The sequence below is a fragment of the Lagopus leucura genome, unplaced genomic scaffold (assembly GCF_019238085.1).
Source record: "Lagopus leucura isolate 7727_CA_CO unplaced genomic scaffold, USGS_WTPT01 Super-Scaffold_73, whole genome shotgun sequence".
NCBI classification, from domain to species: domain Eukaryota; kingdom Metazoa; phylum Chordata; class Aves; order Galliformes; family Phasianidae; genus Lagopus; species Lagopus leucura.
Genome location: NW_024962252.1, coordinates 42,481,377 through 42,506,806, shown reverse-complemented (window position 1 = coordinate 42,506,806; position 25,430 = coordinate 42,481,377).

The following is a 25,430-nucleotide window of genomic DNA, read 5'->3' as shown; positions in this document are numbered from 1 at the left end:
GACAGGTAACTCCAGTGACTCTATATAAGATGAGGGATTTACCTGATTGACAAACAAAGGGAAATTAAAAGGAGAACAGAACTTAATGGGGCTAGTAAGCTGAGGGCAGGTCAGTTGCTAGCTAAGGGGTATAAAGCCTCCTGTGGTCCTGGAACTAGAACTTTCCTGTAAGTAAAAAGTTTTACCATCTACTAATAAAACCTCTCACAGACAAAAAACAAACAAACAAACAAAAAAAACAACCAACCAACCAAAACAAAACAAAAACAAAAAACAAGGTATATAATTCCACTGTATTTCAATTTGAGTAAAGGATGGTTTCCTTGTTTCTCATTTTATTAATATATATTTTTAAAATTTTTTTAGGAAAATTTCTGTTGTAGCTGCTTGTGACATCTTTTACTTGAGGCAGACAACTGGCTAGATCCCAAGGAGAGCGTTGCTGATTTGCCATTGAACACTGGGAAGGCACTGTTGTACCCTGGCATCCAAAGAGTATTCCCCCAGACGTTCTCTGGGATTCAACATTTGTTTTCCAACACAAGTTCTTCCAAACAAGGCAGTCTGGCTGAATACGGCATCACTTCTAGATCAGAAAGTTCCCATCTAGATCTTCAGAGTGAAATCAGAAGAACAGTGTTGTTTCTGTGCATCTTGTGCAGGCCTATCATCTAATTCCTGATGAATTCACAAAAAGCATTTAGGAAATTATCTACTACCATCTCCTCTCAAGCAAGGAGTGAAATATGGGTCTATTTGCAGAATACTATATTTTGTTTCCATTTTAGTTTATTGTAGTGTGTTATCTAACTGCAGAAGTTCTCAATTTTCAAATGAAAGTCTCTCGAATTCTGCTAAGTACATTATTTCAAATATAACTTGTAAAACTGAGAAAAAGGGCTTAGCTGTGAATAAAATAGATTAGATGTGAATTGAAGAACCAATTGCTGCCTTTTAGCAGTCTTAAATCAGTATCTTTCAATTATTCTTTTCTGGTAAAAGAAATGAAACTGTTGACTTTGTCTTTGATATTCACTGTTTGATTTAATCTCCAGATTTCACATAAAATAATTGTTATATATAATGTTAGATCCTGAAATTTGGATATCTCATTACTTGTGTGACAAAGAATTTATATGTTTAAAAAGTTAAAAAAAATGGCGTTACGAAAACTGAGAGGACGATGTATAAACCTATATTATGGCCATTTTTTATAAGACTGTCCTGGAAAATGCTTTTCTTCCAAGTTCCTGTGATGAATTCAAATACAAGAGCTGATGTTTATGAAAAGCTTTCAGGAAACTCCAGCTCACAGAATGAATAACAGGTAACCACTGAAATCTCTACAGATATTAGAAATCACCGATGCATGTGAGAGAAACAGCTGATTCCCTTGCTAAATTTTAATAATTAAAAAAAAAAAAAATAAAATAAAGCATGAAAGCCATGGATCTGGTTAACCTAACTCCCATCTGAAAGTCAATATTAATTCTTTATACTGGACATAGAGATTTACTGTGATTCATGTGATCACCATCATATAGTAATATTATATCATGTCATTTACTACCCATTTCTCAACAAATTACTCCTGAACTTTCACTCATTTTCACTGACAACTGAAATGCTTCCTTTTATGATATTAGAAATAAAATTTTCCATCTCTCTTGAAAAGATTCTCATGTGTTTTTCTCCAGAGACCAACAGTTATTGTTTATGACCTTTGGTTTCATCATTTGGGAAACTTCATGAATTTTTAAGTAAACCTCATGTAAATTTTCCATTCTTGGAATCTGAACTCTTATTTTAGCAGCAGCTGTTACTTACTCCTACAGATATTTAACCTTAAGCCTCCAGCTTCATGTGGGGAACATAATCAATCAACCTGTTAGCTTTCAGGCTATCATTATGGCCTTTTGCTGAGGAATAGAGTCTTTTGAAACTTCTAGAAAGTCACTCAAGTCCTTTCTGCTATCCCCTCCTGGCCAAAAGAGCTCAGTATTGACTCAATGATAGGGTTTGATACTGCACTGCAAACCATTTCTCTTACAAGAAATTCAGCCAAATTACAGAAAATCAAATATTATCTGTAAGTGCAGCCCTGTCTGAAAAGAGCATATCCCTAAATTAGCAATACCACTGCATGCCAACAGAAGCATGTGGTTATAGACTGCTCTTTGAGAGAACCAAGGTTCCACCACAGACTTTCTGTGTAATTTGGGAAAATTACCCTTTAATCTCTTTGTGTCTCAATTCTCCATCTTTAAGGAAGAAACCACAGTACTTCAATTGTCTTCCCCTTGTAGCTTTTGTGGTACAGACTGTCTCTAGCTGATAGCATTGCACTTAGTATAACAGAGTCATTGAGTTTCCCTAGGGATTTCTACAATAAGTATGTTATACACTTGTCCTTGTGATTGTTTCTTGCCAGATATCCGGAGTTAAAAATGTTAAAAATCCATAACAGTGCTCCATGTCAGTGATTTTGAAGTTTGTTTTTGAAAAATGTTTGCAAGAAAAGTTTTAAGTGAAAAGATAGGGATGGGATTGAGAGAGATTTACCACTGCATTGTATAGGTAGATTTCTATCACCATCTCTGTTTGCAAGTTTCCTCCAATCTTCTGGTTGTTCTTACGCAGGAGCAAAAGAGTCCTCTCATTTGAAAGTCTCATTGTAAAGGGAAGGGCTGGAGGCTAATAACAGTGTCTTGAGGTCCCTGCTGTGAGGGTTCTCAAGAAGGAGGCAAATTCAGAGGGAATCATTTTAATGAACTTCAAATGTTTTCAGTGTTGACATTTACTTGAAAGCTGGTTTCCTTGATTCCTTTTATAGTCATTACAGACAAACAGACACTTCCAAGATGAGATTCATTTGCCCTATTTAAGATTACTATTTTAGGGTGTGATAAATCATCTCCTAGAGTTTCCTATTTCTTTTCATTGGCTACAAAGGGAGTCCAAACAATTATCTCATGTATGGACTTCTACCCTGTAGATCTGGACTTCAACAGCTTCCTGCAGCTTCTACAGCCTTCATTATGATTTTCAAAAACAGCCATTAGCATTGTCTGCATATTATTTTTCCTCAGTGGAGAAACTAAAGAATAATGATCATAAAATCATACGTAAGTCACTCTGAAAAAATTTTCCTACCTATTTTTATAGAAATTGCAATTGATATAAAGATCACAATGACGCTATTTGAGAGAGAAAATTCTCAGCACTGTTTTTGAACATAGTCGCTAGCATTAGCTATGCATTTTCACCAACAACAAACAAGAACTTCCATCCCATGCTCCTAAAAATTTATACCAGCAGAAGTGATGCACTGTTTCACAGCTGCTATGGCAATGTTATTGCTAGGAAAATATTGCAAACACAGTACATCTTTCATTGGCCTGAATGGAAGTCAGAAGGCACCAAATCCAGACTATAGCATGAGTGTGAATAGGACAGTGCAGCCAAGATTGGCATTGTGCTTCATGGTCTTCAAACTGGTAAGGTGCTGGCATTACCCTTTTGCAAGTAAAAAATTGTCTTCTTCACTGGCCTGAATCTGGATATTCAAGAGTTCAGGTTTGTCAGTGCTACAGTGAAGTGATCAGAGCTGAAGGTTTGTCTAGGTTCTACATCTCATTGCTGAGGGTTTTCCTTAGATACATGGTGCCCATTGTTGAGTGGGAGCTCTTCTGAGTCATTCGTATACTGCATAAAAAGCCTGGTGTGTCTGCAGTAACTGGGTTTTATAGCTCTTAGAACAGATGATTCTCATGGAGTCAACTTATTTTCAACTGCCAAGAAATAAACAGGAGGATTAGTAAAGACAGTATTATGCAGTGTGTGTAAAATAAAAATTAGTGGATTAACTGAGTTATGCCTACTGCTAATACCTAATCAGCTAAATTGTCAGCAGTGTGCTATCTAGCTGCTGACTAATCATCTGCTTAAAGCACAGCATCCACTACTCAAAAGACAAGTCAGAACAGAGCATTTTGCAGGAAAGGTGGTTTCATGTGGTTTCTGTGAATTGTTTGAATGCATGTGAGTTGTACTCAGCATTTCATGGAATCTGGCTGAGGGATGAGATAAAACACAGAGTGTGTACGGCCTATTTCTCAGCTATTTCAGAGCATGTGTCTAATCACTGGCAGAGTGTGTTCCTTTGTGGAGGCTGTAAATGATGAGCAACATCAGGCAGGGCTCTGGTGATGTAAAATCCAGTTCCTCGGGACTCCTGACAGCTTCCTGGGCGTTTATACAGAGCACTGTTGTAGTGTTTGCAGGGTGCTTCTCCGCCCCAGTGTCCAGCAGACCTCAACTGCAACAGAATGCAAGGCCTCACCACTAGCTCAGGAGAGACCTCTAGAAACAGAGAGGGCCCAAAGGACACATAACAGTGTAAATAAGAAGATTGCAACCAGTTTAGAAGGAGCTGCCCCACTCCAAGCTCCCTGCCTTGCTACTACTGTTTCTCTGTTCTTTCTGGCACATCCTTGTTGCCTGATTTTCCTCTTCATCTTTGTCATCTTGCTTCTCTTCCAGAAATCACTTCTGATTCTCCCTCTGCTCTTTGAGTTTAAAGCGTTCCTGGACTGGATCTGGTATGTATACAGAGCTCTCTGAGGATGGTACCACAAATAGGCTGGTGTCAGGGCTAGTCTGGAGGACACATTTTTTTCAACTTAGTTTCATCTTGTTATGTTTGGACCTCTCTATCAATCTATCCAATTTCCCATAGCAAATTCAAAACATATAGTCCAGCACTAAATAACTACACTGGAGAGCGAGTTTCTCAAAATATTATGAGATATTTGAGCATTTTCAAGGAAAATCTACAATGTGATTTTTAGATGAAGACATGAACTGTTCTATAACACAACTGAAAATTTTAATTTGAGCTGGCAATTGAATATCAGACATAAATCTGCAGGAAACTAAGCTTTATTCATATTACAAAAATACTTGTTTACGTATTTTGTAAGGGAAAAAGAGAAGTGAACAAGTTGGGAAATGACACAGTACTGTCAAAAGATACCGTAGACACATGTTTATTTAAATTAGTTTTACTTTTTATCCAACTCCATGGACAAAATAAGTATAATATAAATAAAGGAAGAATAGTGCTTTCCATGGATGTTTAGAAGACAAATATATCTTTCTTGTAGAAAGATGTTCTTACCATACTTAGGATTTTATATAAGAATTCTAAACATTCTAAAATGTTAGGGTAGGAAAAGGGTGGGACATGAAATTTGTCTACATATTTTTTTTTTTATTCAACAGCAGGCCATACTAGTGTAAGATTTTTCACAGCTATCAGGATTCTAGTAACAAAGAATCATAACTAATTTTTTCTCACTGTAGAGAAAACAAAAGCCATGTCTTGATACAGATTATGTAATGAGGACAACTGTGCCTAAATTGAGACTTCATGAACTGTCTTACAGCTTATTTTACTTTCAGCTCTTCTATGCAGCTATTACATATACATGTATATACACACACATTTCTTCAAACAAATTTTAAGTAATAACAAAAAAAAATAAAATTTTCAAAGTTGAGTTTCTGTTGAGTCAATGGTAGAATTAACAACACGATTTCTATGGCTTTAATCAGGTCCTTTGATTTGTGTGTTTGATGGTATTAATATTTCAATGTCTGTCTCATTTAGTTTGTATATTTGCTTATTTATACTGATCACTCACAGTTTTATTTTATTCTCAATTACTTAATGCATTTTTCTTTTGAAATTTGATTCACAATACACTAATCAAATTTTCATGTGGATTCTTTAGCGCTCATCGTTTTTGACAATCCTTTTTTTATACAAAGTTAATCTTCCTGTCTTTTCCTGGTGTCTTAGCTTCTGACTCATTCTTCATCCAGACTATAGGTTAGCTAGTTTCCACATCCCCACTACTATCCCTCTCTTCCATATTATCTCATAGACTTTCTTCCACTTTCCATTGCCACTATGTATGCTAATTCTTATTTTCCTCATCTCCTTTGTATCATTATGAACTGTCTCAGTACTTTAAATCAGCCATCTTTCACCTAGATTCAGGCTGGATGCCAGCAGAAAATAACTGCAACCTCAAGAATCTGGTGCCCTGTTCCCACCCTGCATCAGGGAAGCTAGCAAACCTCCCTGAACAACAGCATGCTCAGTTTTTCAGTTTTTCAGAATTTTTTTGTCAGATTTTTTTTTTTTTTTTCATGTTTGTACATGGAGTTATGAGCTGAACAAGCTTATGCATATTTTTGCAAAGGCAGGAATGACATCACCTCAATTAGAGGAACCATGCCACACACTAGTATTTTCAAGTTTCTGCTTTGAATCATGATGTTGCAGGTTTACACAGTGAAAACATCAAGGACTGAAACATGCAATGTTTCAATCTCTCCCAATAGTTTGATTTTTAGAAATGGTTCGTTCAAGTGTTGCTGGCTAATTGATAATAATAAACGACTAGCAGCCTGAAGGAAACCTAGTGTGTACAGTCAGATTCAACTGAGATGGAAAGGGATCTCAGAGGGAGTAATGGGACCTAACAGCTGGCAAAGAAAGGATAACAGGTGTGCTGGGAGGAGGGGCTCAGAGTTTACATGAGGAAATGCCTGAGGTCTGACAAAGCTGTGAGCATTGCAAATAATGGTCTCTCTCCGAGATATTTTGTCAGGGAGATAGTGTTGAGAGGATGTCAGATCTGGGGCATTGAGGGCCCCAGGAGAGCAAGTGGCCTTCTGGGAACATCTTGGAAGACATTATTTCAGACACACATCCACATTAGCTGCTGGTGGATGATGTGTGACCAAACCCTCCTTGCATGCATCCTGCTGCTCCTCTGGAAGGTGCTGTGTATTTCTTCCCTACCAACAGACTTCCAACAAAATGAAACCTTCATAAAACTGAACACTGGTACATTCATTAGCACAACACTGTTCTTCCACCTCCATTTCTAATGATTGTATCATGCCCTGGTAAACATGATCAATTTATATAATTTTGGATTTTTATATGGATTACTGTGGAGCTCTTTGTAAACTCAGAGCTTCATTCATAGTTCACTAGGTATTTTCTAAAATCACTGTCCTTGGGACTTCAACTGTAAATAACAGTCCCCTGGAATTAATTTCTATTGGATTCTATCCATTGTCGTTTTGTCCAAACTAATTTTCTTTGAAAGTCTTTATTAGTCTACAAATACAGTAGCCTTTAAGTAGAAGTATGTGTGCAGATAAAGAGATGTAATAAAACAAAAAAGTACTATCACAGTCACAGGAATAAGAATGGGTGTTAGGAGCTGACAGTAAGCCATACTACAGCTGTGTATATGTCACTGCCATGCAAAGGTTTCAGAGTAAAGGTTATTACTGAAAAAATCCAAACTAAAGAAATGGTAATTCAAACATATGATTACAAAAAACTGTAAATCTGTCCTGCAGGGACTGCTTCTAGTGACCATAGGACTCAGATACTTTAGTATAGGCAATCTCAGATGAAAAGACAACAGTTTCTATAAGCATAGTTGTTACACAAGAAGAGCAAATAATTAACTAAAAAGAATGTACAGGGAAAAATTAAAGCCAAGTCTGGACAGGAAACCCACTGGAGTTTCTCTTAATGAATGTGTGAACTCCCTGGAAATTCTGTGATGTGAGTGCATTGCACAGACACGGGAAGGGCACAAGTCAAGCTCTGACAAGTCCAGAACATAAGTGCTTGCTCAGTCCAGCATCACACACCAGCTGCAGCTGTTCTTGCTCCACAGGAGGAATGGTGTTTGGCTAAGAACAGAGGCTACACTCATTGCTCCCTCTGAGAACTCCTGGGAGCCCCAGAAAAGGATTTTCCCCATCACTGCTTCTGGGAGGCCATGCTGCCACACAGGGCTCACTGTGAGCCCTACTAGGGAGCATCTGCAAGGCTTCTCATATGCCAAGGTGGGATTATTTACCTCCATTGCAGTTTAGCATTTCTCGCTTTCATTGAGGAGAGCAGATAGGGAACTCTGAGATGCATCTGCTCCGAGAGGCTAAACAGAGGGGCTACAATTGAGTTCCATCCCCAGAAGGTTTTTTTTGTTTTATTTTATTTTATTTTATTCTGTTTTGGCCAATATCAGTAAGACTGACTTGAGCTATCTGGATTTTTATGGCCCTGAGAAAGAGCTTCATTCATAGAGCTTATGCCAAAGAGCGAAAATAATCTAAAACTAAGGATAATTTTTAGAAACCACAAAGGCCAAAAGATGTCCATGGTTTGCCTTCATTTCCAAGAGGAGGAAAACAGAGCTTGAGGTTTCTGAAAAATTGGGTCCACATCAGAACTCATTCATTGGAAACCATTATCAAGAGAAGAAAAACAGAAGGGACAGGCAGGCTTCTTGAAATGACAGCCTGGTGCACGAGCCATGAGAAGTTCATTTTACAGGTATCAGAAGACAAAAATAATACATCTCTGACACATAGGCTGATAACTCAGAAGTTAAAAGAAAAATGTAGTCCTCATCCATGTAGTTGAGATAATGGAAAAAGAATAGCATCGCTGCTGAGCACTGCACATTTGTAGTAAAAGTTAACTCAGTAGGAAAGTAGCCAAAAGGCAAAGTCTGAGCAATGCTGGAGACATCTGCAAATCAAGCCCATTACAGACCATAATCTATTTAACTGTAACTCATATCCTAAAAATGGGGTCATGCCCATAAAGCCTACTTAGTTGTTTGCTTTTCCAGTCATCCAATTCTCTGTTTATTTGAGTATTTTGATACCCTCATGGATAGCATTTTACTGTACCTTGGTCAAGCTTCAAAAAATAGATATACTTTAATAGTATGAAAAGCACCAATTTGATTTTGTTTTTTAAATAAACATGTCCAAGACCTTCCTTACATACCATAAGCCAGAAGAATTCACCAAAGTAATGAGTTTGACTGGAATTCTATCTGATAAATATTGTCCATGAAGTAATCTGAAAGACTTCTGCTTGGTGCCATGTGACATAAACTAGAAAACTTTAGGTATTAATAATTGCCACAGCTTCTGACAGTTTTAGAAGAGTGAAAGTCTTGAATATAGAAAATTATCTACTCTTCCAGGACTAGAAGAACCATATTTTCTGTTGGGGAAATTTTCTCTGACTGCTATAGTCAATCAAATGGGATTTCCCTTTCTTATATACTGTCCAGAGTTGCCTTTGTCCACTCAGATTAGTGGAATGGTGTGGGCTCAAATTCAGTTTGGCTTGCATATCACTTTCATCCCACTTCGAAGGAATAGCACTACATTTATGCATTATGAAGCCAGCTCACCCCATTTTGCTCCAGTGTAAATCTATTTGATTGTTCTGAAAAGTGTGCTAATTGCAAGCAAAGACTGGAAACCTAAGTTGCAAGCAAAATAAAACAAATACAGACAACAGCATATGAACATGGGAAAGTAAATACTAGAACTAGAGTAACCTGACCATTCTAAATAAATGCCAACTTTGCAAATGGAAGAAAAGGAATGCCACAGAATTTTGCAGGTTACCTGAATTTTCCAGTTACTTTTTCTATACACACTGCTTCAAACAAATGCACTGGATCAGAGCACACTTAAAGAGTTTCAGAGTCCAAGCCTCCCACAAAACTCCCCTACAAAAACTTCTGTCATATAAGTTCTCCTATATTTGGCTCGCCAGTGATGAACACTGTTCTCTAAAAGTTGAGATGACTACATTTGACTGAAGTTTAATTTGTTACACATGTAAGCATATTTTCCAAACCTCCCTGTATGAACCAATAAATGTTTATCAGACATTTTGATTCAATAGAATACACTAAGGGAGAGTAATATTTCCCTTTCCAGCACTTCCATCATAACTCCTAGCAGTGTAGCAGTTCAATAGCTAGGAGCACTCAATACTTTTCCTAGCATACCTACTGTGGAGGGCAAGTTACTCTACGCACTGAAGTATGACTTCTTTACATTTCTTGTGTCTCTATTAACACACTGTTTGAATCTGGGACATGGTTATATTCTTCTATTTGGATAACTTAACCAAATGAGAATAATCTTTTCAGCTGAGAGAATTATTCTCTCTTCTGAAAAAAAGATACAGATCATCCTGTCTCAAATGAGCTTGCTTCAGAACATGAAGAATATATTGTTACAATGTGGGGGCAGATGAATAATTCACAAAAACAATAGTAATAATGTCATCTGATTCTTGAAGAAGCCAATTCCTGATAGACAAGAAGCTGGACATGAGTCAGCAGTGTGTGCTTGCAGCCCAGAAGGCCAACTATAATTACATCTTGGGCTGCATTAAAAAAGGGGTGGCCAGCATAGAGAGGGAGGTGATTGTCCCCCTCTACTCAGCTCTTGTGAGGCCCCATGTTGAGTACTGTGGCCTGCAGTACAGGAAGAACATGGAGCTCTTGGAGCAGGTCTAGAGGAGGGCCACTCAGAGGATCAGAGGGCTGGAGCAGCTCTCCTGAGGGAACTGGGCTTGTTTAGCTTGGAGAAGAGCAAGCTCTGGGGAGACCTCATTGTTGCCTTCCAGTACTTGAAGGGAGAGTATAAACAGGAAGGGGAGTGGCTGTTTACAAGGGTGAATAGTGATAGAACAAGGGGGAATGGTTTTAAACTGAGACAAGGAAATTTAAAGTTAGATACTAGGAGGAAGTTTTTCACTCAGAGAGTGGGGAACAGGTTGCCCAAGGAGGTTGTGGATGCCCCATCCCTGGAGGCACTCAAGACCAGGCTGGATGTGGCTCTGGGCAGCCTGGTCTGGTGGTTGGCGATCCTGCACACAGCAGGGGGTTGAAACTCGATGATCATTGTGGTCCTTTTCAACCCAGGCCATTCTATGATTCTGTGATTCTATGATTCTATGATTCTATCATTCTATGATTCTATGATTCTATGATTCTATGATGCAGTTGTCCAGGAAGCACATCAAAGGGATCATTTTTTCCCTTTTTAATATTAAATAATTCTGTTTTGTGTTTGTTCTGTCACACAAATATGCATATATATATACATATGTATACATATATATATATATACAATAGGTACTCATCACACTGCATATACTTTCACCTTGAAAAGGAAGTGTTTGTGGTATCAGTAGGTCTGTCTTCAAGGCTGAGTTACTCAGACAGTTTTTGTTTAGATATTAGTCACGGTCATAAGCAGAGAAATTCCTTGTAAATTTTTGATTCAGTGATCATGAAGCACAGCAACAGCTTTCCCACCTTGTCTGCTGCTACATATCATACACCTAAGGTATTTATTACATCATGGAGTTTATGGTCTCAGTACTCAAAGATGCATGCACCCAGAGTTTTTAAACTCAAATTATCGATTTACAACATAAAAAAATGTAAAATCAGAAATTTAAACTAAATTTACAACAAATGCAAATAACTATGCTGAGCCTTCTTTCCTAAGACAGCTGCAATTACGTATTTAGAAATTTTCCAATGGCAGAAATGAGATAGTTATTGTAACAGTATTCTGCTTTAAAGAAGCAATCTAAATAGAAAAAACTCAGAATATTTCAATGCTAGCTAGTTTGTTTTTTATGCCATTTTTGGAGTCTGTACTAATGAGAAAGGTTATTCAACATAATTTAAACATGATAGTTTCCTTTGAGGTGTCTCCGGAATAGATTTATTGAAATTCGAAATTCTTGCTGGGTTTCTTTAGGGAAGTTTACGTTCACCAATTGGAATGAAATAATTAGGAAAATCCTTCCCATATCTTTCCGTTCTTTCTTCAGGATGAATAAAAAGATTCTGTTCCCACTTCTTCAAGAACTCTATATTAACTCTAATGTAAATGAGATCAAAACAGGATTTTCAGACTATAAAGTTATGCAGACCTTCCTATAAGCATACAAGCAGAATTCAGTCATCTGAAAGAAACCTGAGAAACTGCAGAATCCTGAGATGAACCTTATTTTAAGTGGTTTTGCAAAGTTGAATTTTCATGCATAGAGAGTCTACCATCAAAGTAACAGTCTTTTAATAAATACTTATTGAGAATGTTAATGGGCCTCATTCTCATCTGACTTGAATGACCAGATTGGAAAAAAGCAAACAGGAAAATTGAGAGCCATCCATAGATAATCAAAACCTTAGATCAGGATTAACTTGGTCTGCTGAAGTCACAAGTTTTAAAGCAATGAAGACCAGTCAAGCACACGTGCCATGATGCCCATTGCCAACAGTTTTTAATGAGTTTAGCATGCTTTCTGAACTCATTTAAAATACCCCACCACTTGTCAGATAGAAGGTTTGTTATAAACCACAGCACTGTTGGGGTGTTACTGCTAATCTAGCATCTCACCTGTTCTCCTTACAGGGTTTCACAGACTATGACTTCAATGTACTGAGTGTCCTGTCAGCTCGTTCCGGTAATTTGGTGGCACAGTCAAAACCAGGAGAAAAAAGAAAATGCAGTTATCTAATCAGGCAACAGTACACATCTGTTAGCTCATGGCTCAGAATGTTTCTAGGCTGGAATGCTGGCAGCAGTTTGCTAAAAACTAGTGCAGTTCTGCCAACACTGTACAAGTGGTGCATGAAATTTTAGTGTGAGGGCTGCTCAAAGTAAGCCTTTTGATTCAGGATTAGGAACAGGGAATGCTAAGCTGTGGGACACCCCTGCAGTGTGCTCTACTCCATGCTCAGAAACATACTTCAGTTAAATAGAGGCCTGGGTCAAGAAAACATGGCCTACATTATGTCATCTCTTTCTGAGATGATCTTGAAATGACCTTGTTTCCCTCAGGCAAGGGTGACTATGTCTTTTCTCAGAGACACGCCATACCTATTTGTGTGTTCCTACTGCCAAGCTAGCTGGGCTGTGCCCAATTTCTACGTGGACCGAAAGAAAAAACAGCAAGGAAAGCCTTTCAGTTTCAAGACACGTCTCCTCTTGAAGCTTCTTCCAAAAATAAAATCTCAGCCTGTTAAAAGAAAGGCCTTATAACAACAGTGTCGTTAATTCTACAAAACTTTATATTGTGATTTGAAGACCTCCCCTTGCATTGTCTCCACTTGATCAGCAAAATTGCTGTAAGTAGAGTGCGAAAAATAGAAAAATACTGCTCTGGAGATCAAATCCAAGAATCACATTCTATTTCCCAATTCAAAGTGCATCTCAAAATATTTCTGTCTTTCTATGAAGAAGCTTGCCACAGATTTCTCTGCTAAAGCTGTTTTATTTTTACAGCCACGATGAAGATTTCCTATGGGGTGAAAGAGGAGATATTACAGAATGTTTACCACAGAGTAGCTGTTTACAAAACTAGCATCTTTTTGTTTTGGGTAACTTAGCATCCATAAATGGCAAGAAAATTGTTCTGGTACTTCAAGTCCTTCTGCATTATTCATTAGGGAAGCTGAAGCTGAATAACTTTCTCTAGGACAAAGCTGTTGCTAAGCTTAAAGTTTGGGAGATCTAGAAATGCAGTTTTGCTTATCCTTCTCCCCAGGAAACTCTTCCACTCACACGATGTGAGGATATCGTGACTTGGCAAAATCATACTTTGTGCTACTTCCTGGATACTCGACACCAGGACAACTATGTGAAATGAAAAGAGGATTTATTAACCCTGACACTTCAGTAATGAATCAAGATGAAATCAAGAGGAGGCAAAGAGGGGATGAGAAAGGAGGGGTAAAACTGGTTCCTCAAGGCATCCTAAATATGGCATGACAAGGCTTTTCCCAAAATAAGCAAGAAAAAAACCCCATCATATCTATATATACATTATTACCTCGTATATGCATATATGAAAAGTGGAACTCCCCCTCTGATGAATCAATCTCCATTATGTCTTATTTTAGTGTAAGCCAGAATATTCAAGATGTCCATCGCTTTTTCAGTCACTCATCTGCAGACTGAACGCATATGCAATTTGATCTGTTACAATTTCACTTTATGGAAACAAGGATGCCAGTTTTTGTTGCAAAAGAAAAACTATGTGTTCTGGAAGAGTGGAAAGGGCTGAGGTACAAAGCTGAAGTGCAGCTTTTGATAGTGGTTAGCTTTTGGTCACTGTGCTAACAAGTGATCATGAGAGCACACTCTCCTAACACAGAGACACTGGCAAGGGATGAAGGGTACACTCAGCTGGGGAGACACAAATAAACTGAAAGGAAAAAAGAAGTGGGAAACAAAGCTGCAACTGGGACATATTACAGAAGCTTAATGCATTCCTGCAAGATTATAAACAGTAGAACTCCTTGTTTCAGTGCATCAGTGCTTCAAGAAATTCCTAGGCATGTGTAAGAGTAGAAGTAAGTTTGAAATTAAGCACAGTGCCACTTTATTGAAAGAAAGCACAGTAAACAGTGAGTTAATTTGGCCACATCGTATGGAAAAATTGCCAAAGTACTACTCCAGCACATTTTTCACAGCTCTGACTCTCCAAGGGTGTTCTACCTCCCTTCTAACTTACACTGCAACTTTGGGAAATGGCTTGTTGTTTCAAAAAGTCCCTTCCAAGGTTAGAGGCTCTTGGAAATGCATTTATGTTAGCTTTCTCAGTAGAAAAATCATGGGATGAGTGAGCACAAAGACTACTTGTTGATCCTCAAATATGGCTCCTCTGTGGCTGTGTAGAGACAGGCTGAAGGCTGCTAGGAAAAAAACATGCACAACTTCTCCCTGTGTTAGTGTGCTTCTGCACATAAAAGTATGAGATTTATTTTCAGTGTTGTCCATGTGGGACTGGACTAGTCTGTGAGCAATAACTTTGGTGACTGGGGAAGTCATGTTCATAATACTACAGAAGTACATTTTTTCCCGAGGCTTACATACATGATCACAGTCTTTAAAAAACAGTTACTTGAAAACTGTCTGATTTCTATAATATTGTGATATATTTATTTTTTCTCATTCCTTGATTCTCTGCACTGCTTCCTCCCTATAATTTTACCACGAAGTTTGTGAGAAACAGCTTCTGATATTTTGATGGGAGATTAAATTCATATTTTTCAATCGTATATTTTCCAGTATAATTATGGTTTTTAATACAAATTCTTTCATGCAGCTAACTCATATTTTCATTTTTGTACATCATATATGTTAACAAGGTCTCCATATTTGAGGATAGTAACTTATATATTTTTTGAGCTCAGTTCTGGTCAGTTCATTTATTTATTGTAATGATTTTATAATGATCTGTCTTACAATAGATGTACAACTAATTATTTGGCTTTAATAAATACAGAAGATGTATAAAGTTCTTTGACAATGAATATTACAGTTACTGTTACAGTTTGAACGAAAATACTGAGAAATGAGCAGAACAAGAAATAAAAAATCAAAGCTGAACAGTAACTTTGAATACTGTGTTATCTCTGTTATAGCCACTGAGCATAGTGCAGTTTTCCACATACTGTGATTTTTATATTCCTTGACATACAAGCTGCCTACAATATGTTCCCATTTGTCATTAAGTATCCACATTTTCCTAATATGTTATTGTATTCAGAGTGCCTGTATTGTCACTTGTATTAATTAGGTGACTGTCCCAGGAGTACTGTCTGCACTTATTTTGGTAAGTATGTTTTGCACTCAGTACTGGACATCGTGCACTTTGGCTCAATGTCTGCAAATCATGGGCATTTCATAAAAACACTGTTTGTTAAATAATCCATTCATATGCGTTTGTTTTATTAATTGTGACTATTAGGAAATTTAGGAAAAAAATATTCTCAGAAAGAGTAGTGATGCATAGGAACAGGCTGCCTAGGGAGATGGTGAAGTGTTCCTGGAGGTGTTCAAGAACTGGGAGATGTGTCACTCTGGGACATGATTAGTAGACAGGTGGGATGGCTTGGGATTGAACTGGATGATCTTGGATGTCTTTTCCAACCTTAATGATTCTTTAAATGATTACTGGTGCTATGGATCTAGCAGAAAGTAGATATAACCAATTCAGAAGAATATTAAAAAATGTAGATATAACCAATTCAGAAGAATATTAAAAAATGTATTTTGTCTTTTAGGGCCACAATGACCAAGAAAATATGTAAGTTTAAGAATTCATACTGACAACACTGAAAGACCAGTAGTGGAAGAAAAATAGTTCTCTGTCACATCCAGTCCAGCTGGGAGAGTTACACTAGCATAGCTTAAAAGCAGATTTAAACTGTCATCTTCAATGACCCCACAACTGGAATTTGTGTATTTGGCCCCCCATGACTCTATACATACAAGTGCTGATGGCACTAATGAGTGGGGAAAAAGAGTTGTTTGTCAAGAACTGCTTCTAAACAGAATGCTTTTCAAACTTTTCCACACAGCATCAGCTTTTTTTTTAATGATAATATTTTTATCTTCCACTAATCCACTTAAGGCAAGACATAACATTCTTGTTCTGTTATTTTACTGGAATACTTATTTGTTCTAATTTATTTTGATGTCTCCACACCGCTTCTTTAATCCAATTTCAGTTTGAACAGCAGTACAGTAACTGGTTTACAGTCATGAAGTGGCTTGTGCCAAATTAGAAAAAACACATTGTTGCTATTTTAGTGAAGCTGAACTTGTTAGAGAAATTACAGGGGTAATACTATGACAAAATCTGCCACTAAACCGTCATTCTTCTAAGTTCAGTACTTACACACTTTATATGGGCATACAAGGTCCAAAAACCGTTTAAAAACCTCAGTGGAAAAGAGCCAAGAGAAAATCAACGAATAACATCAAAGTCCCTGAAGAGGGATTCTGTATTTCCACGTGTCCTTTATAGGAAATTTATTTTGCAAGGTTTTGAAGCTTACCACAAATGAGGGATAAAAAATGTTTTAAAGTAGCAGCACTACAGAAGTGGCAGTTATCCCTGTTCACACTTTAATATGGCCACAATATGGCAATCCCACAGTGTTTCTGTTTTTTTTTTTTTTTTTTTTTTTTTTTTTTTCCAAAAGTTGAGTCATACTAGTATAAACAGAGCAAGGGACTTTATCATATAGGTTTTTTTTGGAGACTAGAGATTGCCTTAAAATTCTGTAGCCAAGTATGGGTTAGAATTGGAAAAATCTAGTCATATTTTTTGCATGAATATCCTCCTCACAGAATTGAGAAACTGTGATCTACAAGATAAGTGAATAAGTGACCCAAATGGATATGAAGCAGAAAGAGCAACACAGACACATGAAGGAATTTGAAAAGGAAGAAGTTTACATTTGATATCACAGCAAAGGAAAGTAGAGAAATGGTTAAAGTGACAGGAAGATAAAATGATTTATATCTACAAGTGAAACCCATATTCCTTAAAACTGAAAAAAAAAAAAAACCAACAAAAAATCTGGCACAACATGGTTGAAGATGTTTCCAGGATTTCACAGAGAAAGAATACTTAGTTTTGTCTTCCACACGTAAATCTCTGGTTGTGGCTAGAACCGAAGATTGCACAATGATATGCCAAAGTGAAAGGCTAAGTAATAATATTTTCCACAAGTTAAAAAAGGAACTTCATTAGAGAATTTATGTGCTTTAACAATGACAGCTAGATATTAGAGTAGACAGCTAGATATCATTAAGTGTTGAAGACAGAAGCTAAGATGAGTTTGCAAGGAAATAACAGAACCTCAGGAAAAAAATATATTTCTGTGACATATTCTGTGAAGATGCTACTTGAATTTGGTTTTGTGGAGATTTGGTTTTGTGGAAATTACCAAAGACGAGAAGAGGAGGTGATGAATGACAAGAGAGGGCAGAAATCAAAGGAATAGGAAGGAAGAGGAAAGTAATAAGAAGGATATAAGGAGAAAGAAGCATGTTACTACGGCAACTAAGTAAGAAATAAGCATGAAATCCAAGAAGAGGAGCTAGGAAAAAAAGTACTGTGGATTTCAAAAGCAGTTGGCTTGTTAGGAATTGACAAAAGAAAGCGGACCTGAGCTTTTTTCTATTAGGGACTTTAGGCAGAATGAATTTGATATACTACGAGGCTAGGAAGTATCCAGGATTGGAGAACTTCAAACACTGACATTGAAGTGGAAGTCAAAAAGATAAAAGATGGAGGTTGATGAGTTAAGTAGATTTAAAGGTGACATTTTTAAGATGTAAGGGAGTAATAGATTATCATGATGCAGTGGGAGGAGAGTGAACCATTAAGGGGAAGAACACAGGACTGTTAGGAAGAATCTGATATTGTACCTTTCTTGCCATTTAATAGGAAATTATATTGTTCTGTTGGGAAATATATCACAAATAAACCATAAAAAAGACACCTTAAAATAGATATATGTTTAGTGATAAATTCTATGTAGAAAAAGATCATTGTTTCTTTATTCAGCTGCCTATGAGTAACATAAGCTGATTCCCATTATTTTTCATGTTCTCTTTTACCATGATCTTTCCCTTAAATTGTCACCAAGTGTTATACACCTTATTTTCCCAAAAAATCCAGCTGCATATGTGCAGTGTTAAATGATGATATCTTCTGCCTAGCATGTAAATATATAGGTTATGACTCTGATTCAATGGGAACTGCAAATGTTGACTATTTAGCATCTCTAAAAATGAAATCTTTCAATTGCCTGAATGTGGATTTAATTTTCTAACTGTGGAAAGTAATGTTTTCAAATAAGAAGTGTCAAGGTATCTTCCAAAACAGAATCTAGGAAATTAAAGCAAAGATGAGATGAAATTTAGATCTTTGAGTTCAATGAGGGCAATTATTTCCCTATAGATCTCAGGTAGGAATCTGATGCACCACTTAAGTGACTAAGTTTTAAATGTACTTGGATAGTTTTACTGCATCTGCTTGTAAGCTGAGTATTTATATAGATATTTTCTGCATGTACATGATTTGATATTCACAAATCTGATGAAGATCAGAGACAGGAGTGGGTTCAGCATTTGTGTATGTTTTCTTACGGAAGTAGGGTCAAAAATAAAAGAGAAATGGTGGTACTGCTTCTGCTACTACTTGTTCTGCTAAAAATAAAAGCAATATAAATAGCTATAGGCTCTGATCTTTGCTCCTTGTATTTTTAAGGCAGTTCAGACAGACACTGAACAAAGCCAAAAATGATCCAGAGCATTGGGATTCCCTGATCCCAGCAGCATGTTCAACCACAGAACTCCTTCGTTTGCTTTCCTTCTTGTCCCATGACTGTTAGTCCTGGATGTTCTTGGCTGCATTTGAAGAGAACAGTTGGTGTTTCCTTTCATTACTGAAATATTACATAGCTTTGCTGTTTCACTGCATTTAAAAACATTTAAAACAACATTCCTTCCTTCTTTTCTTCTCTTTTAAAAACCTAAATTTACATGTGTTTTGCAGTAGGATATTCAGAGAAGATGCTGAATATCTTTGGAAATCTGAAAATCTTAGAAATCTCGAAATTCACAGTAGAAATAGACTTTAGTTAATGTTTCGTTTAACATATTGCTTCCATTTTTCCCTGGACTAATAAGATATGTCACCCAAATGTTTACAAGTCACAAGTAATTATGCAGCAATTTAAAAAAATAGGAACATTTATTCCTCTCTGAAAGCTTAACAAAATGGAAACTCAGATGTGACTCCTCCGTGTAAGTACAGGATCTTTAAGGCTGAATCTTTTCAGCTAAATAAGATTGATTTATTCTGACCAAAAATGAGTTGTTTTTTACTTTTGAATCACAAGAACTTGTTCATAGACTTCTTTTTGTTAGCAAATAATTATTATCTGTCTCAGTTGTTTACATTCTTATGTGGCCTGTTTTGTCAAAAGATATACAACACTTGCCAAATATACTTCCTGGAATTTCATAATTCCACTTTGATTTGTTTCCTCTCATACATCTAAGCATTTCTTTTCAATTAAAAAAAAAAAAAAAAAAAAAAAAAACACCAAAAACATAACACCAAACTCACACAAAAAAACAAAGAGATGAGCCAGGATGGGCTTGTTGACATCAAAATCTGCATGTTTTTGAGTACCACGAAACTGAAAAGACGTAAGATTAGGAGGAGTCAGTTACATTATTGACTGATATATTTAGACAGAAGTAAAGAAAATGTGTTTCTAATGCATTTTGTAGACTTCATCTATGGGATTCATTACTACAGGAAATAGTCACAGTTAAATATTATGGCTAAACTTTCAAAAAAAGGATGCACGTAAGTATTGTCTAATAATAACATCTGTTGTGTTGAATGCTAAAATAAGAGAACTTCAATACACTGATCTCATAAAAACATTGTAAAGAAGGTTTCACAGCCTTAGAGGGGCACAGTTTTGTTTTACTCACTCTCTTGATAAAGACCTCTGTTTGATTTTATAGGAAGGACAAAGAAACACAGGACAACTGAGGATATGTTACCTTTCAGAGTAATGTAGTTTTCTCCTTTCATCTTCTTCCTCTACATCAGAACTTACATCTGTAGAAAAGTATAAAATGATAAATGATTGTCCCTATGGACAAAATTATAAAAGGTGGCAGTGAAAGAAATAGTAGTCCACAAAACTCCTTTCTTGAAATTTCCACATTCCTCCACCATTTGTATGATGTCCCACTGAATTTGTTAAGTGCAATATTCTCTACAGCTAAAGTCCTGGAGATTTTGGGAAGAGGCTGATTCTGTTGTTTCTAAGCTTTGTGGATGGCTGCCTCCATTTGACCTCCTGCTATTTGCACTCTAAAATGTATCTCTAATGCTCCCATTGTATGTGCTCTCCAGACTCTGTAGGAGTGTCTCTGGGACAAGTTCCCAAAAACATCACGGCTGTAATTTTGTTGGACCATCAGCTAAATTTCCATGTTGAAAGTCTGGGAAAGGTAAAGAGATAGCATGGTCTGATTTCTACCACAGCTCTATGTGATCCCAGCCTTTTCCATTAAACAATCCCAGCTGGAAACAGTGACTCCGAGTTGCCATTAATAGGGTCATTGAAGGATGTAGGCAAAAATGAAAGGAAGTTATAGCTGAGAACACTATCATCCAAGGAAGCTTAATATGCAACATGGTTGAAGCAACAGAAAATAACTTCAGTGACATTATTCCTACAAAATTGGCTTTTCAGTGTTACCTTAATCTAAATTGACTGTAATTATTTTTTTTATATATGCAGCAGAAAGTCTTTAAGGTTTAAAACCTCTTTAATGTGTTTGATTTGTAGTAAACATAGCCTACCCCAAGTTTTGTATCTCACATTTTAATCCCTGAACACTGGGAAAGTCTTTGTTACTTATACTAGTTTACTGTTTTAAACAAACAGAAAGATGTACAAAAATTTGACATGAAAATTATCCTACAAATCCCTTATTATTAGTAAACCCTTGCTATGTTTTTTCTAGTACGTATTTTCTGTAATTTTTCATGTTCCACTTTCTACATCATTCTGTAAAATCAAAATGCAGAGTGGTAATTTTTGTGACTACTTTTTCAGTCAGTTACAAAAATTTCTATATCTATGAAGTGTAAAGATCAGGTGATATTTATAAAGTGGCATTCTTCCAAAGAAACTTGTGGAAAAGCAATGTAACTCTAAAACTACTTGCTAAGGTTTTTACTTTTTCCTTTCTTGTGAAAATATTTAATGTAGAAATAAGGGTAAATTTCTTGCTAGCAACTGAATTTGAATTCTCTGAGATCATGAAACCGAGGAAGGGTTGTTGAGCTAGGGACAGAGCCTGGTTCTACAGTAACTGTGTGAGTTTTTGATCATTTCTCCATGGGTCTTTTTCTCACAAAATAATCTTTCACATTACATAAGGGCTTGCATGAGGTTGTATTAGTCTGGTCAGAATTATTCTAACTGAAATATAAATTGCTCTTCAAATGCATTTTCAGATAAGAGAAATGCTTAGAAGTCTCCTATTTAGCCAGTGGTAGAGCTAGGAAAAAGCATCTTGGTTTGATTCAACTTTTTTCTGTTTTCTAGTACTCCGAGGGAAGACAGCCAAGGCTAGTCCAGAAGATCAAAAAACACATTCACTCAACTGGAACATAAGACCCTAGATCAGACATGTCTAACTTTTGGCTTGCATTCACAGCCTGCATGTAGCCCAGCCCAGCCCAGGGTGCATACTCATTACTCAGCAACAACCAATCATCAGTGCACTATTATTGTTGTCTGAGCTGAAATCAGGGCGCAGGGAGGGTGCTGTGCTGTGATAGCTCAAGCTATAGCAAATAATGTTATGCATTTTTGATATATTGGCTAAACACAATCCTGTGAACATCAGAAAGTATGCAACCGTGTTTTCTGTTTTGATAAAGAAATATGAGAATAGGAAACATTTCAAGATTGCTGAAAAAAATCATTACTTTTTTTGGTATATTTGTGACTCTATTTTCAGTCAACATTTATACATTATCTGCCAGTTTTCAAATGGAATGTATAAAATTGCAATCAGGCATGGAATTCAAAGTAGAATCTGTTAATGTCTCTTTGCTAAACTTAGATAAGACCTATCTCACCAGAGAAAAATATCTCAGTTAACTTCTGATTGTTAGTTCAAACAATTCTTGTGAGTGTCTGTTGTTTTCACACTTCTCAACTCCAGTGTAAATACAGATATGAAAAAGAACTTTTCAGGCCTCATTTTGTCTGGCTAAGCAAAACTCATCTGAACTCTTTACACGGGTGGACTTTCCAACTTTTGGAACATCCCAGGAGCATTTCCTGAGTCATGTTTATTTTCTCCATTCTTGAGCACGTCTTGGCCACAGCCAAGCAATTTTACCACTTCTTCACAGAATGTTAGCAAACTCCTAATTCACTCTAGAGATTCATTACTCTTTTTGACAACTTTAATCAGTGTTTAGTGCCAGGTTTTTCTTTTCTGTCTGTTCTATCACCATAGATATAAGTGGTGCACATTCTGACAGAGTGAGAATTGGGTAAGATCATCACAAAAACTGTGGAAGGAGTATACGGTGATGTAAGGAATTACTTTCCCAACTAATTTTATGTATATTACATGTGTTAAATGAAACTCTGAATTGTTCCATTTATAAAAGAAAATCAGGAGGCTTAACTCAGTGAAAGCAACTACAACAAGATATTTCTTTCTAGAATGATAATTGTTAGTCTGGTAATAAGTGTATTTATACCTTTCCTCAAAATTCCTTTTAATGAGTGGTATCTGCAACTCCAGGAAATATTTTAATCCATTTCATATTTCATAGTTAAATTCTGATTTAATACATTTTGTTGAAATGGTACAGCACTTAATTTTTTATGCTACCATAACAGCATTCTGAGAAACTTGTTCTATTTAGGTAATTGTGGTAAACCTGGATTTTCTTCTGTTGCTCTGCTTCTTATTCAGAGGATGTTGAGGAAGATCACACATGGTGGAAAACTTTTGATACTTCCTTGGCTTCTTTATTTTTTTCACAGAATCACAGAATCACAGAATTGTAGGGGTTGGAAGGGACCTCCTGAGATCATCGAGTCCAACCCCCCTGCCAAAGCAGGTTCCCTACACCAGGTAGCACAGGTAGGCATCCAGGCAGGTCTTGAACATCTCCAGAGAAGGAGACTCCACCACCTCCCTGGGCAGCCTGTTCCAGTGCTCCATCACCCTCACTGTAAAGAAGTTCTTGCGCATGTTTGTGCGGAACTTCCTATGCTCCAGTTTCTGGCCATTTCCCCTTGTCCTGTCTCCACTCACCACTGAAAAGAGTCCGTCCTCGCCATTCTGCCCCCCACACCTTAGATATTTATAGACCTGGATCAGGTCCCCTCTCAGTCTTCTTTTCTCAAGGCTGAACAGACCCAGTTCACTCAGCCTTTCCTCATAGGGGAGATGCTCCAGGCCCTTCACCATCTTCGTGGCCCTCCGCTGGACTCTTTCCAAGAGATCCCTGTCTTTTTTGTACTGGGGAGCCCAGAACTGGACGCAGTACTCCAGATGAGGTCTTACCAGGGCAGAGTAGAGGGGGAGGATCACCTCCTTTGACCTGCTGGCCACGCTCTTTTTAATGCACCCCAGTAAGCCATTGGCCTTTTTGGCCACAAGGGCACACTGCTGGCTCATGGCCAAAAAGTAAAATGGCTTCAAAAAGTAAAAGACCAAAGCTCCAATGGCTTTCTAGGTTTCAGCCTGCAATATTCTTTTTTTAATGAAGATTTTAAAAATTAAGCAAGTACATGGTTTTCTCAATTGTCTTATGCAAACTCTAACAGTGAACATTCCCTTAAATTTGTAATATGTTTGATTCACCAAACTCACTAGAAAGGCAGCAGTACTGGCATCCTCACATAGCTCAAGAACAATGTATACTCAACAGTAAACCATAATATTCATTATCTGGACCTTACAATTATTTCTTTTGACAAAAAAATTGACTTCTATTCGTGCTGATTTTCAAGTGTCTTTTTGTCACAGAAATCAATATTATTTATGCAGAAACATCTCTCTGACTTAAATAGAGGCCTCAGCTATTTCTACTATTGTTAAGCTTGTATTTGTAAGCAAAAATTGATATTCTGTCACACAGAAACTCAATTGCTGAAATACTGGTTTCGTTTCTTGTTCAGGATACTCACAAATATTCCTTATTCACCAGATTTATGGGCATTATCTTCTAACAGATGAGTTTTTGTGTAGATAAAGCCACTGTGATTTATCTTGTTCTATAATCTTGCTAAGACCTAAACAGAGAGATTTTATTAACTTTCAAATGTAGAACAGATTAAAAAATTTGGCAGTGACCGTAAAACTGATAAAGCATCAAAAAATGTCATTTTACACCATAAAAATGTGTCAGAGAGCAAAAGTGCCTTTTTAAAGTTGTATACTTTGTCACACATAAGTGATTTTCCTGAACTTGTCATTTTTATGGCTATGCCTTTTGGTGAACTTTGTAGGGCAAAGGAACAAATTTAACCAAAATATAGATAGATAAACTGATGAACGTATTCCTGATATTTTTCTTCAAGTGGATGCTGTGTGTTTTCTCTTATTAGTCATACCCGTTCTTTTTTTTAAAATGGGTACTCTGTCCTTGTACCTGAGGAAGTCAGTCCAATCAAAGTCACTCCATTTGACCCCAGCAGTTTTCAATGGATTTTGCATCACTGATGTTTATCTGATCCAAGAAGGACAATTTGATATTCAAAACTTCACAGCCAAAAGCGTAAGGATTCTCTCAACTTCAGGCTATCTTTTCCATGGGAAACACACAACATAAATTTTATCCTAGTAGGACTTAACTTCCCCTGAGATTGCATGTCAGAGAATTCTCTCTGCTTATGATCAGATTCTGCTCACTTGCAACTGTTGTTTTTTCGTGTTTTTTTTTTTTTTTTTTTTAATATGTTTCAATTTTTTAGTTTCATTATTGATGAACCTTGTTACAGAGATAGTACTACTGCTACCTGCATGCAATAATATGAGTTCCTGGAGAAAGATATGTTAGAACTTTCTAAATGTTAAGAATCAATCCCTTAGTTGTACCAAACTGAACTGTACAA